We start from the raw sequence: 12038 nt of genomic DNA, 5'->3' as shown, positions 1-12038 counted from the left end.
TTTTGCATATAACCCAGCCTTATCTCATGTAGTACTAATATAGGATACTTGCGACTGTGAACCTATTAGTAGCTTTGTTTACAGTACATGTCCTTCTCTCTGCACCTCCTCTGCACCTCTGAATTAAACAGTGTCACACTTTCCTTTCAATGTTGAATACCTGTTAATAAGTGTGTTGATCATGACATGTACATGTCTCCCATCTGTACAACATCAGAGAGAAATGAGTTGGCACAAGTCGAGTCAGTTTCATCTATACAGCCCAAAATCACAAATTTGCCTCACACGGCTCAACAATCTGTACAGTGGAACACCCTCTGGCCTTTGGGTCAATGCCCTCTTAAACAAACGGAATCCATTAATTGGAGTATATAGAGAACATCTAGGCTTACTGCAGTTATTGTCCTCCACTGAGGAATGAAAGTCTGCTGGCTAGGATGCAGTATTGGCTCTCTTAAAGAACATTTACCCTCTAATGACAGAATGACAGAGTGGACAGTTCTTGTTGAAGAATTACTAATTACTCTCACTTAGCATCGAATGGAACTCATCCTCTGGCTTATCTCTTTAAATTGATGTATCGAGAAATACATCACCTTATAGGTTGGACTAATGGTGTTGAAGGAATTTTATTTGCAGGAATTCCATAAACTTGTCAAACATCCCTTGATTTGATTGTCAGATGTTGAAGCAATAATAACTGTACAGTTAGAAGTTCATTTTCGTTTGAATCTGTAAAAGGAAGATCTAATGAACACGTGGTCATCTGTCACTCTTGCAAATTTAGTATGCATGTTTCATTTTTCCTAAATCATTGTGGAAGTAATTAAGATGAGAACCAAACCTGCAAACAGTATTTTGGGCCTTAATTTGTTGTGCATGGAGAGAAGAACAGACACTGTATAAATAATACTGTGTGCCTTTAAAGAAAGAGACAAGGTGAATGTATGCACTTCTCTAAGCTGCCTATACATTCGGCTTAAGACGCTGTGGGTGGTGCTTTAATTATATCGGCCTGTCTTAATCACTTATTTTGAAAGCCCTGTCTACTTATCGATAGCAGAGAAATGAATGTTATGTCTTAAAATGTTCTTTCCTCAGGTTCTCCTCAAACTGTCAATAACGAGTTGGGAAGGAGGGATCCTCGGCCGTCCTCAGTACTGCTGATGGATATGCTCACACCTCCGAGAGGTAAACAGCATTGATTCTGTCCCACTATCGCCTCTAATTTGCTTCCAGCCTCTGCCCAATAAGCTCCTTTATGACTATTCACACCCATTTACAGGACTGATAGAAGGCTTTTTTTATTTTCAGAAGTGTGCCTGAAGCTCTCAGACACACTGTGTCAGTATTGAAATGTTTCTGGGCTGTCACATCTTGCCACTTCCTCAGCCCTAATGTGATCGATTGGGCCAGCTACAGAGCCATAACACACTCCTCTACAGAGAACTTTTATAGAAACATTTCAGGCCCAGTTGAACCCTGCTTCCCCTGGGCCATTAAATGAAAAACTGGACCTCCAGTGGTCTAGTCCATCCCTGAGCTTACAGGCACGTTAATGACAGAAATTGTACATGTCAGTACTACCACAGAGCCCAAGGATTAAATAATGTGCATGTAATAGTGAGATCTGGGGTCTTGGCCTTGATGTGCTAAGAACATTTGCAATACCACTTTAATGGCGAAAGGAGAGAGCCGGGTCTGAGACTCTTGCCTTAGAGGACATGTCAGGCCTTTCACAGGAACTATTTTAATTGCAACCAAAAATGTCTATTAGGGAAGTCTCCCTTAGGCACATATTGTATCCATTATAGAGGTCATAGCTGTTAGGTTAAAATACATCATTCATAAAGATATATATCAAAATGTATGAATTTATTTATTGTCATTGTTATAGTAAGAATTAGTGAATTTCAGCACTTAGTTAAAATTTCTCTCATTATTACCGTTCAATGTCGTACATTGTCAAACACAGTTGTTGATACTCTTGTTTGTAGCTGGAAATTAAGGATTTTTTGTAAATGCCATAACAACTTACATTTATTGACAGTTTTCCATCGTTTACACAGCATCATATTCATGATGCTAACAGCCACCGTATCTGTTAAACGTAGTGTTGGATGCCTTTATCTGGCAGTAAGACTGACATCTAGCTATTCTTGATCACTGTCCTTCTCAGTCGCAACAACCTTGTGCTCAAATCCAGAGTACAAAAGAGAGCTGGTGTTGTTTGCTACCTTTGCATGTCAAATTTCTCAATATATTTAACATTACGAACATTGAACAGTAAAACAAATGTCAGTAAATTCCATGAATTCAATTCGAATTCTTACTTAGATCTTGTTATTATACCCGTTTATGTGGACCGACTGGAACACACAAGATGGCATTAGCTGGTAGCAGATGGCCAATGGGGCATGTTAGCCAGATTTAAGACTTATAAAGAACTGACACACACAAATAAATTTGGACAGTGTAGCCTTAACATCTGAGAACACTATATAACTCATCCCATCTCAGGAAGTTTTCACACTTCACACTTCATTAACCTCCCAGGGCACAGATTCCCTGGGAAGTCATGGAAGGAAAATGCTTGTCTTTTTCATACAAATCACCGCCAAGCGGTAAGCCCCCAGTGACAGCATTTACATGCACACAGTATTCCAGATAATAGCTGATATTCCGGTTAAGGTGTGATTCAGTAAATGCTGTTCATATGCACCTTCACGTCTCGATCACAAATATCCATGTACACGTGCATTAACAGAATATTCCAAACACGATTGTGAAAACCACACTGGCAATAATCGCAAAAAAACAACAATAATTGGGATAAAAAGTCTACTTGTCTCAGTATTCCATATTAAATTGACATATGCCAGCTAACAAAGCAAGTGTTTACCTACACGGAGTAGTCTAACACTTGCATGAAATGTATTTTCATTCATGCCTGTCTATATACAGAATTTTTACATGTTCCAAACCGTGAACAGAGTAGTTGAGTATCCCAATTAATGCCACGAATCCTTGTCTCAAAGCACACCAGTTTTCATAAGGAATAGTTATTCAAAACACCTTAGATGTCTTGTATGTTTTTCACTGTCAACTCCTTATATATGTAAAAAATACTTTGTAAGATTTATGTCACACCTTTACTGATGATATTACATGTGGTATTATACTTAGTTGCTTGAGTTAGTGGTTTCCCTGGCACATTAAAAAATACTCTTTAATTACCTTTTTTGAGGTGATAATTAAAAGGCCCGATCATATATTCAGCCGTGAAAGGTTAAGATATTTAATAAAGACAAATAACCAAAGGATATGGTGTTAGTTGCGGGGTCATTTTTTTTTTAATTAAATGCTTAAAAATAACCACATTTGAATTGATTTGCAAACAAAATTCGAGCGCACAATATTAATAAAGTATATATGATTATACGCTCATCAGTTTGATGAAATGAACTGTGTTCCACTGTTATACTTTGCATCAGACATTCTCTGAACAATACGGTATCTCTTCTTGAACAATTTTCTAGGAAACATTACTTCAGACAGGAAGACTTCAAAGGCAAACGTCACACAATATAATCTTATCTGTATGTATTATACAGTATATCAAAATATTACTCATCCCAAGTATACAGTACCTATGAGATAAAGGTGGAGAGGTTAGTGAAAACAGCTACCCAGCCTAAAAAATGTATGGCAAGCACTTCTTGGACGTTGGACGTTTTGTGACATAAGCTAAAGAATTTAGCAAATTTACTTTTTGAGAGTCTCCCCGAACCCATAGTCCGTTCACTGAACGTACATTATGCACTGCAGATGCGTCCACTATGAACATATTTCTTTGGGATAGTGAGCTATTCCCATCTCTGCTTGTGAGGGTGTTTCATTTGCTGTTGAACTAAACTGTCTGTCTATATCACCCAGAAGTGACAAATGTGCAAACAAAACAAGCACAGATAAGACCAAGACTTCAGAGTCTGCAAAGAGGCCGACAAAACAATGAATATCTTTCTATACTTATTTGCTGCGGTTACTAGTAACCACAGTCTTCTGTGGTCGAGTCTAGTTTCTAGGTCACTATATTGCTGTGCATGTACACAGAAAAGTTGATTTGCAAAACCACAATAGCATTCTCATCTCTGATAGTGGGCTGAGCTGGAGAGGTTTTTCAAATGAGACTGTGTTAGATGTCTCTCTCACACACACACACACACACACACACACACGCACACACACACACAGTACATACATACACACAAGGCAAAAAAAAAATCCTATTCAAACTGAATGCACCTTTCTGGGTAACAACTTGCTAAACTTTGACTAACTGTGTAGACACTTCAAACACCACCTTTTCGAAACTTTTCCGCCCAACTGTAGTCGATACGTTGGTCTCTGAGAATCCGTGCATCCCCCTAATTCAACCACCTTGTGCTGTTCTGGGAAGTCCACATGGGACTTTGCTCTGGAGCAGTGTCCTCCTCTTCCTTGGATCACAGCAATGTCTGGCCTTGGATGATGCTTCTGTAAGCCTTTGGGATGCGGTTATTGAACAAAACATTGTTTCCCTCTCCCAAAGCTTTCAGGCAACAACAGCTGAGGATGTTCTCCGGGGTTCCTGTTCGGAGCTACGGTACATACACCCTGGTGGTGAATCACACTGATCCAAGCAAGAAAGACGTAAGAAAGATTATAGGCTTATTGAACGATGAAATCCTATGCTGGGACCTCAAGCACTGAGGTTACCTGGCTGCACTAATTTGCCCACTGCTACGAGCAGCAACTAGTTCCTGCTTGGACAGATGAATGGCATAAGCAGAAAAGCACTTCTCTCTTCTCATCACCAGGAACCAGTGTCTTGCTTGTGTACGGTAGATTTACTCAAGTTACACAATAAAACAGGATTAGTCATCCTAGTATCATATGTGAATACCTTACGTACCTAAAGCAGGTCTCTCTCCTTGGATGGAAACTGTTAAAGACTGCTGTGCCCAAATAAACTCTGGAAGGCTGGAGCATCAATCTACATGCAGCAGTTGAAGGAATGTGGAATTAGAAACGCATTTTGCCAGGAGACAAATGCTTATTTATCATGACTTATAATAACTCGTTGAATACAAAGGCCTCGCTTTAACTTCTTGCACACGTCTAATCAGCTCAATGGTCAATGTGTCAAATCCTCCTGAAGAAAGCCCTCTAGAGGTAGTCTGTTCCTCATGCAACAGATCCTCGGGATCAGAAGGAAGAGCAGGCTCTTGTCTATCTGCATTATGTGTTATCGAGGTGACCACTAACCATTTTTGTGGTCTGTACCCAAGTGGCTCTTTCATGAGCCCAGTGGTGCACTGCAACCCATTTACTGGTCCTATCTCTACCTCTAAGGATATTTTGTGCTCTAAAGGTTGGAAAGGTTAATTTTTATCGTGAAATAAAAGGTCTTCTATAATGTTCCCTTCACTCAATCTCCTGCCTCCTTGAACTGCTGTTTCAAGGGCCTAAGCTCCAGCTTCAGCTGGCTAATCATAGCCACCGGTCATCACGTACCAAACCAAACCTTTTAGAAGCAATGCCGATTGCCGTTATTGCCTGGAGTTTTCGTGTCAGTGTCACCCTTTCCTCAAGGATTGCCTTCACGTTATCCTTAAACTAAAGCCTCTCCAAACGGACAGCCTCCTAGAGCTAGTGCATTACGTGGAGGGTCTGTTGCCGATGTGCTGACCATGAGTTGATCCTGTGTGATTCATCCACTAGCTCTTCATGCATTTCATGTGGCAGCTTATTGCCTGTCATGTGGATTATTTTCTATAGATACGCAATCCTGTCTCTTACAAATTTGTGCGCAATTGTGTCCCATCGCAGCATTTATCCATGACCACATCGTCTCACCGGGAGTGTTGCTCAAACTGAGCCGTACCTTAATCATGCTTTAGCGGCCAGAAGCCAACATTGTAGGACAAAGAAAGAAGAACAATGAGTGGATTTAAGTTATTTTTGTATGGAAGCTATTTTTAGCATGAATGTTTATTTTAATATGATCAATATGAACATGCATTAGAACATTAAGAGGTTTATTCTTTCATCCACTGCTGGTGCAAATACTTCTTACTCTACATACCTTTGACATTTGTGTTGCTTTTTGACAAACTAATGTACAAAAGAAGCTGGACTATGGTGTGTGCATCAAATGTTAAAATGTAACTTAGCATTTGCACCAACAAGATTGAAAAGACCATCCAAAGTATATCTGAAGGCTCTAAATACTTGATCTGCACATGTGCAATAGTCTGCCAGTAAGCCTACACATTTTCTTTTTTTTTCAGAAATAGAATCACCAGAGAAGGTGATAATTGGTATGTATATATAATCGCCATATTGACTGTGTTTGGAAGAGTATCAACATGCTTATACATAAATACAGAACATTATTCACATAACTGTTAACAGCATCATGAAGGGAGTTATGTTTACCGTTACGCTTATCATGCTCCATGTCTGTTAGACAAAAAGTAGCAGCGTACTTAGTTATAGAGAGTTATATAGATTCAATATTTGTGTTACCTTAGCCCGTTTGCTGCTTCGTCTTTGTGTGGAGGTTGTCTAGAAGATCTTTGATTTGCAAGACTTATCGAATATCATGCATCAGAATCTTACCATACCACTTCATGTATAAATAAAAAACCCGATGTCAACGAAATCTGAGCAGCCTTCACTTTACAAGATAGACCAGCTGCACATACAGAAAGTACCAAGGCTGCCAGAACATGAGCATCTAGACTCACCACACAGAGAAATACATTCCATACTGGTGTATTAGCATGTATCGAGATGTGGACTGTTGTCAAACTCACCTAGTCGAGTCGGTATGCAAGCCTCTTAAGTTGTACCGGATTTGATAGCTGACAATCTGAGACAAGTGACGTCAAAGTGTTCCTCAAAATTACACATTCCTGAAGTCTTCCAAGGATTTAGTTATTTCAGATGCTGTGCTAGAACGTCAGAGTAGGAGTTGTCAGATATGATGACTTCAGCATGGCTTTAAGAACGGAGGAAGCTGTCAGGTCTATGTACTAAAGACAATGAGCTGTCAGAAAGTAGTTGTTCATTTGCTTTGACATGCATGTACAAGCATGTCTGCCATGTAGCCTTACAAGAAGACCCTCTTACCCTTAAACTACCAGGACACTTTTAACACATGGTCTGCTTTTTCTAGTATTTCTTTATGTCCTATGAATTGTAAGAAGCTCAATATATGGCACTTTAGATAATGAGGCCAGACAGATAGTAACAGGTGTGACCATTCTGAAAAAGACTACAGCCACCTCTCACATCATCATACAAAGATGCAAGTGCTCTTATTATGAAGAGGAGCCGAATATCTAATCCTTCCCTACAGCTATTTCAAAACAATATGGAGCCGGCATAATGCAGACATGAGCACTATTTAATGAGAAATACTTTTTTTTTTAAAGATGAGGGAATGGTGTGTTATTGCACTTCAGAAAACTGACTGCAGCTTCTCAGTCTTCTGCATTGTGTAACTTCAAAGTATGAAGATGATTAGAATTGTTTGATTGGTCACTGAGGGACATATTAATTTGTATTATCTCCATGTGTTGTTACAGTAGTTCTCAAACTTTTATATTAAGTTTGCAGTCTGGGAAAATATATTTTTTCAGAAGGTAAATTATATCTACTAATAATGGGTGTCGAACTCTCAAGTGAGTTGAAAAGATAAAAGTTTGCCCTTTTGCAACTATTTATCTTTATAACTTCAGAGTCTGTTCACAGCATGAGCTCTCCAGCTGTTTGCTCATTACTATTAGATTTTCCATTTTGTTTTGTCGGTCACATTTCTCATACCACCACCATATGTGAATAGAACGTTCTGTATAATCTAACATTTCAGCCTTCATGTTGTGAAAATGCACTTGTTTGCTCTAGAAATTGATATTTGTTTAATTTCTAGTACTTTTTTGAGGAAGATCATATGGAATTCTTTATTTGCTGGAATGCTGATATTTCTATTGTCATCAAAATGTGTCATGTCACTAACACTTTTATCCTTTCTGATATAATGAAAAGGACCTTTTCTTTTTTTTCATGTTCTTTATGTATGCCATGTGTTTTTCAGGACATGCATTGTGAATTGTTTTCTGAAATCTTGGAGATTTACTCAGTGCCCAAAGATCATGGAAACCACTACTTCAGGAAAAATAAAACCAACAGGAGTTATGATGTTTTACCATGACAGCAGCGTTTGCTTCAAAGTTGTGATATTTTGATCCTCTTATTATCCACCTTTTTGAGTCAGCTATCCAGAGTGGATGATACCTTAAAAGTAAAGTAAATGATTCAAATAAATATTTAATACTTTATCTTTAATTTAAACTTTTGCTGTATTGTGGAAATCATCAACTTCAAAGGAGGATTTTTATCCAGAAAAAAAAAAATCCGACAAAATCAAATGCAGATGGTTTTATGGCCAATTGTTATTATTTAACAAAGGTTGTTTACATTTTTCATGTTTCTTTAAATTCACTTAAACTTGAGTTGGGTTTTTTTCCGCCTTAGCAGCTCACAGAAACCTGAGCTGCCAGTGTTCAAGTGGTATTAACTTGATTTTGATCAGAGGGATTTTTCGCAAAATACTCCAAGATAATTAAAATTATTTTAAGGATCGTCCAGAAATCAATGCAGATGGTAATGTCAGGCTTATCCCAGGTATGCATGGCAAAGATAAGAGTGATTAAATCCACCGGCGCATTAATGAGTATGTAGATGTAAAATAATCCTAAAAGGCATGGCAGGGTTGCTGCAGGAGAAGCCAAATGTCAAGTGGCATTTTATTTTATGGAGGAGCCTTTTTAAAAGGGGACACGGTTCTTTCTTATCCAAACTGAGCCCTCAGAGCCTCTAAGATCTCATACAGCAACACAAAGCGCACAAGAGCAGCCTGTGCAGAGAGACGGGATTCGTGGCGAGAACACAAGTTGTCCATTTGAGTTGATTTGAGCATGAAACTTGTAAAAAAGAAATCCTTCCTGTCACAGTTATTTGAAAATGAATATGTCTCAAATGAGGTGTAGAGTGTTGAGCTCAAAAATTATACTCAACGTGATAATCAAAAAGAAAACATTATTTTGTGTAGTGTAAGGCGTTACATTAAGTTAGGGTTATACATTTTTTTAAAGAAAAATGTAGATTTCAAAATGCTAAATTATAAAAATTGCTGCAATAACAGATTCACTATTAGTTCAGTCATTCGGTGCAAAGGAGATGCATTTATGTCGTGGTTTACACGGACGTAATAAGGGAAATAAACCGATATAATGTCTGTGATGGAAGCACTTGGTTAGTCATTTGGCTTGAAAATTAGAGGCTTATTTCTGAAGACGGTGATTTAGGCTGCAGCTCGAATGCTGCAATTGAGACCCTTAATATCACGGCCATAATTAATTGCGCAAATTTGTTTCTATTAAATAAAACTAACACATACTGAGAAAACTCTATTAGCCTTAATTAAGCTTGATATCCTAATTTAGGGAATGTGTGGTTGAAAACAAGCCGTTTTGGTAGATTTTTTTCTCTGTCTTTCACCGATAGTGGAAAGCCTACCAGCTCTCTACCTTTGGGCTGCTTTTCCTCCTTTGAGAGTTGGAAATGAGAAATGGAAATGGAAATACCAGGAGGTGCTAAATTAGCTGCCTGATCTGCACTTATTGCCGCATACAGGCCCCTATTACTTTGCCAATCTGTGCCTCTATTTTAGCATTCCGGGCATGGAGAAGCTCCGAGATAGCAGATTTATCAAATGGGAAAATGAATGCATGATGATCAGTTAAATTGAAAATCAGCGTCTGCATGACAGCCCGACCTGACACTTCCGTAATTAGAAAGAAAAATGATGGCGTCCGATGCATAATAGAGCAAAAACAATTTACACTCTCCCATAATGATCCGGCGTTCAAATTGAAAATTTCTCCGGGTATAAATTGAATTCATAAAGTATGATTCATGGACGACACATCTCCTGGAGGCTGCCTGGGCATATCGATTGATAGTTTGTCTTGAACCATGCAGCGTGCAGCTCTCAGGCAAAAAAAGCTTAACTACTTAAGCAAATCGCTAATTTCACCTTAAGGCCACCAATGTGCAGCCAGCGATACTGCTATTCAGTGTGCTAATGAATTATGGATGAACTGGGCATACGTCCCAAATAGCCTAAGAGTAGCATGGAAAATACACACTGAATAAATCTCAGGGGTTATTTCAAATTGGCCCTGGTTATCCCACAATTTAGTCAGTAAACCTTGTATTTCTAGGTTTTGAAAGAATTGTCAACCGATGGATTTATCCGCCTCGGATTGTGTCAGAATGTTCCCTTAATGGTGGAAACATGCTGTTGTAACCCTTATAAATACAATGTATAATAACACTGAAAAACTGCAAGACCCTCCAAAACTTCAATTAATATGAGATTAAACAAAGAAGATGCCTGATGACTGGTGGCTATATCAAAAATCAAAAGCGATGCCATGAAAGATTAAAAATAAATGAATATACACCATTTTTAAAACACCATGTAGCACAATAAGGTCTCCGCTCTCAGCACTATGAGCAGCATGCAGACACAGAGGATACACCTCTAACCCACAGCCTCATGCAGCCCTTAATCTTCTGCATGCTCCCTGTGTGTGCCATGTTGGCTGTGTCCCCTGCCCCCCCGTCAAACTAATAAGACATTGCTTCCTAGAGCAAACAGCTGCATGGGTTGAAATTTATGTAAATATTTTGAAAGGGACACTGGCTCAGAAATTCATTTGCGCCGGCTCAGACGTAAAGCTCACCCCTCTGATTATTTTCAATTTATTTGCAAATCAAGACCCAACGAGAACACCGAAGGGCTCGCGCTAGAGCTGGACTGGATACGTTTTTTTTTGTTTTAAGATTATTTTTTTTATGTTATTACACCGCACACAAGAGCTTCGACATCTCTTCCTTTGGGTCGACGTGATATTGTGGTCAACACTGCAAATATTGCAGAAGGGAGCAGATGTCCCAGATCCCGCGTGGCTTCCCTGGGGACCACCAACCCTATTAGAACAAATGTGTTCTGCTATTGTAAATAGGCACGTTTGCCTCAGCCCGTCCTATTACAGCCGACGCATGATCAATAGGCTGATAACACAGAAACATCAATGTAAAGCGACAGAACAATGAGGGATATCATCGAACATCTATCTTAATATAGCCCTGCTACAAGGGGCCCTGACAAAGTGGAGAGAGAGAGGGGGAAGAAGAAGACGGGGGGGGGGGAGCTCATGAAAATGCCTCCCCACGAATCCCCATCTCCTATCCAATATGCACAAACACACACACTCCCAGCTGCCGGGGCTATTATTTTCCTATTTCAATTTGACACCCAGGCCTTTTCATGCTAATTCTATTATTCTTGGAAGTTTATGTGATTTCATATCACTAGAAATCGGTAATGTATTATAACCCCCTTTGAGCTAAAATAAACTGAATCCCCCTGCAGTAGCCACCGGGAAAATAATTACTTTCATATCAAAACTCTGCAGGAGTCGAGCGGGTCCTTTTCGCCTCAGGCTCGTAACCTCATTTCAGTGGGGGCTTATAGATGAATAAATTTGTTAAGGCAATATACAAAGTACAACATGAGATTTCTTAAGAAAGCCCTTCCTACTGTAGGCTACTGTAGTCCTGCACTGTGTGTGCTGCTATTTAAGGTCCCACGCGGTTTGAGGTGCTTGTATACAATAGATTTATTTGAGAAAAACCGTACATATATAAATAGTATAATACCTTTTTACAGCTCTTGAGGATTTGTGTTGGTCTCGTGGTCTTGTGTTGTTTTTTTTCTCTCGACAGGTTATCACACATTAAAGGACATCTAGAGATTCCTCACTCACACACACACACTCGCAGAGAGAGAGAGAGAGGGAGACAGAGAGACAGAGAGAGAGAGAGAGAGAGAGAGAGAGAGAGAGAGAGAGAGAGAGAGA

The sequence above is a fragment of the Anarrhichthys ocellatus genome, unplaced genomic scaffold (genome assembly GCF_004355925.1).
Source record: "Anarrhichthys ocellatus isolate YVR2014 unplaced genomic scaffold, GSC_Weel_1.0 scaffold26, whole genome shotgun sequence".
NCBI classification, from domain to species: Eukaryota; Metazoa; Chordata; class Actinopteri; order Perciformes; family Anarhichadidae; genus Anarrhichthys; species Anarrhichthys ocellatus.
Note: the sequence above shows the minus strand (reverse complement) of the source record.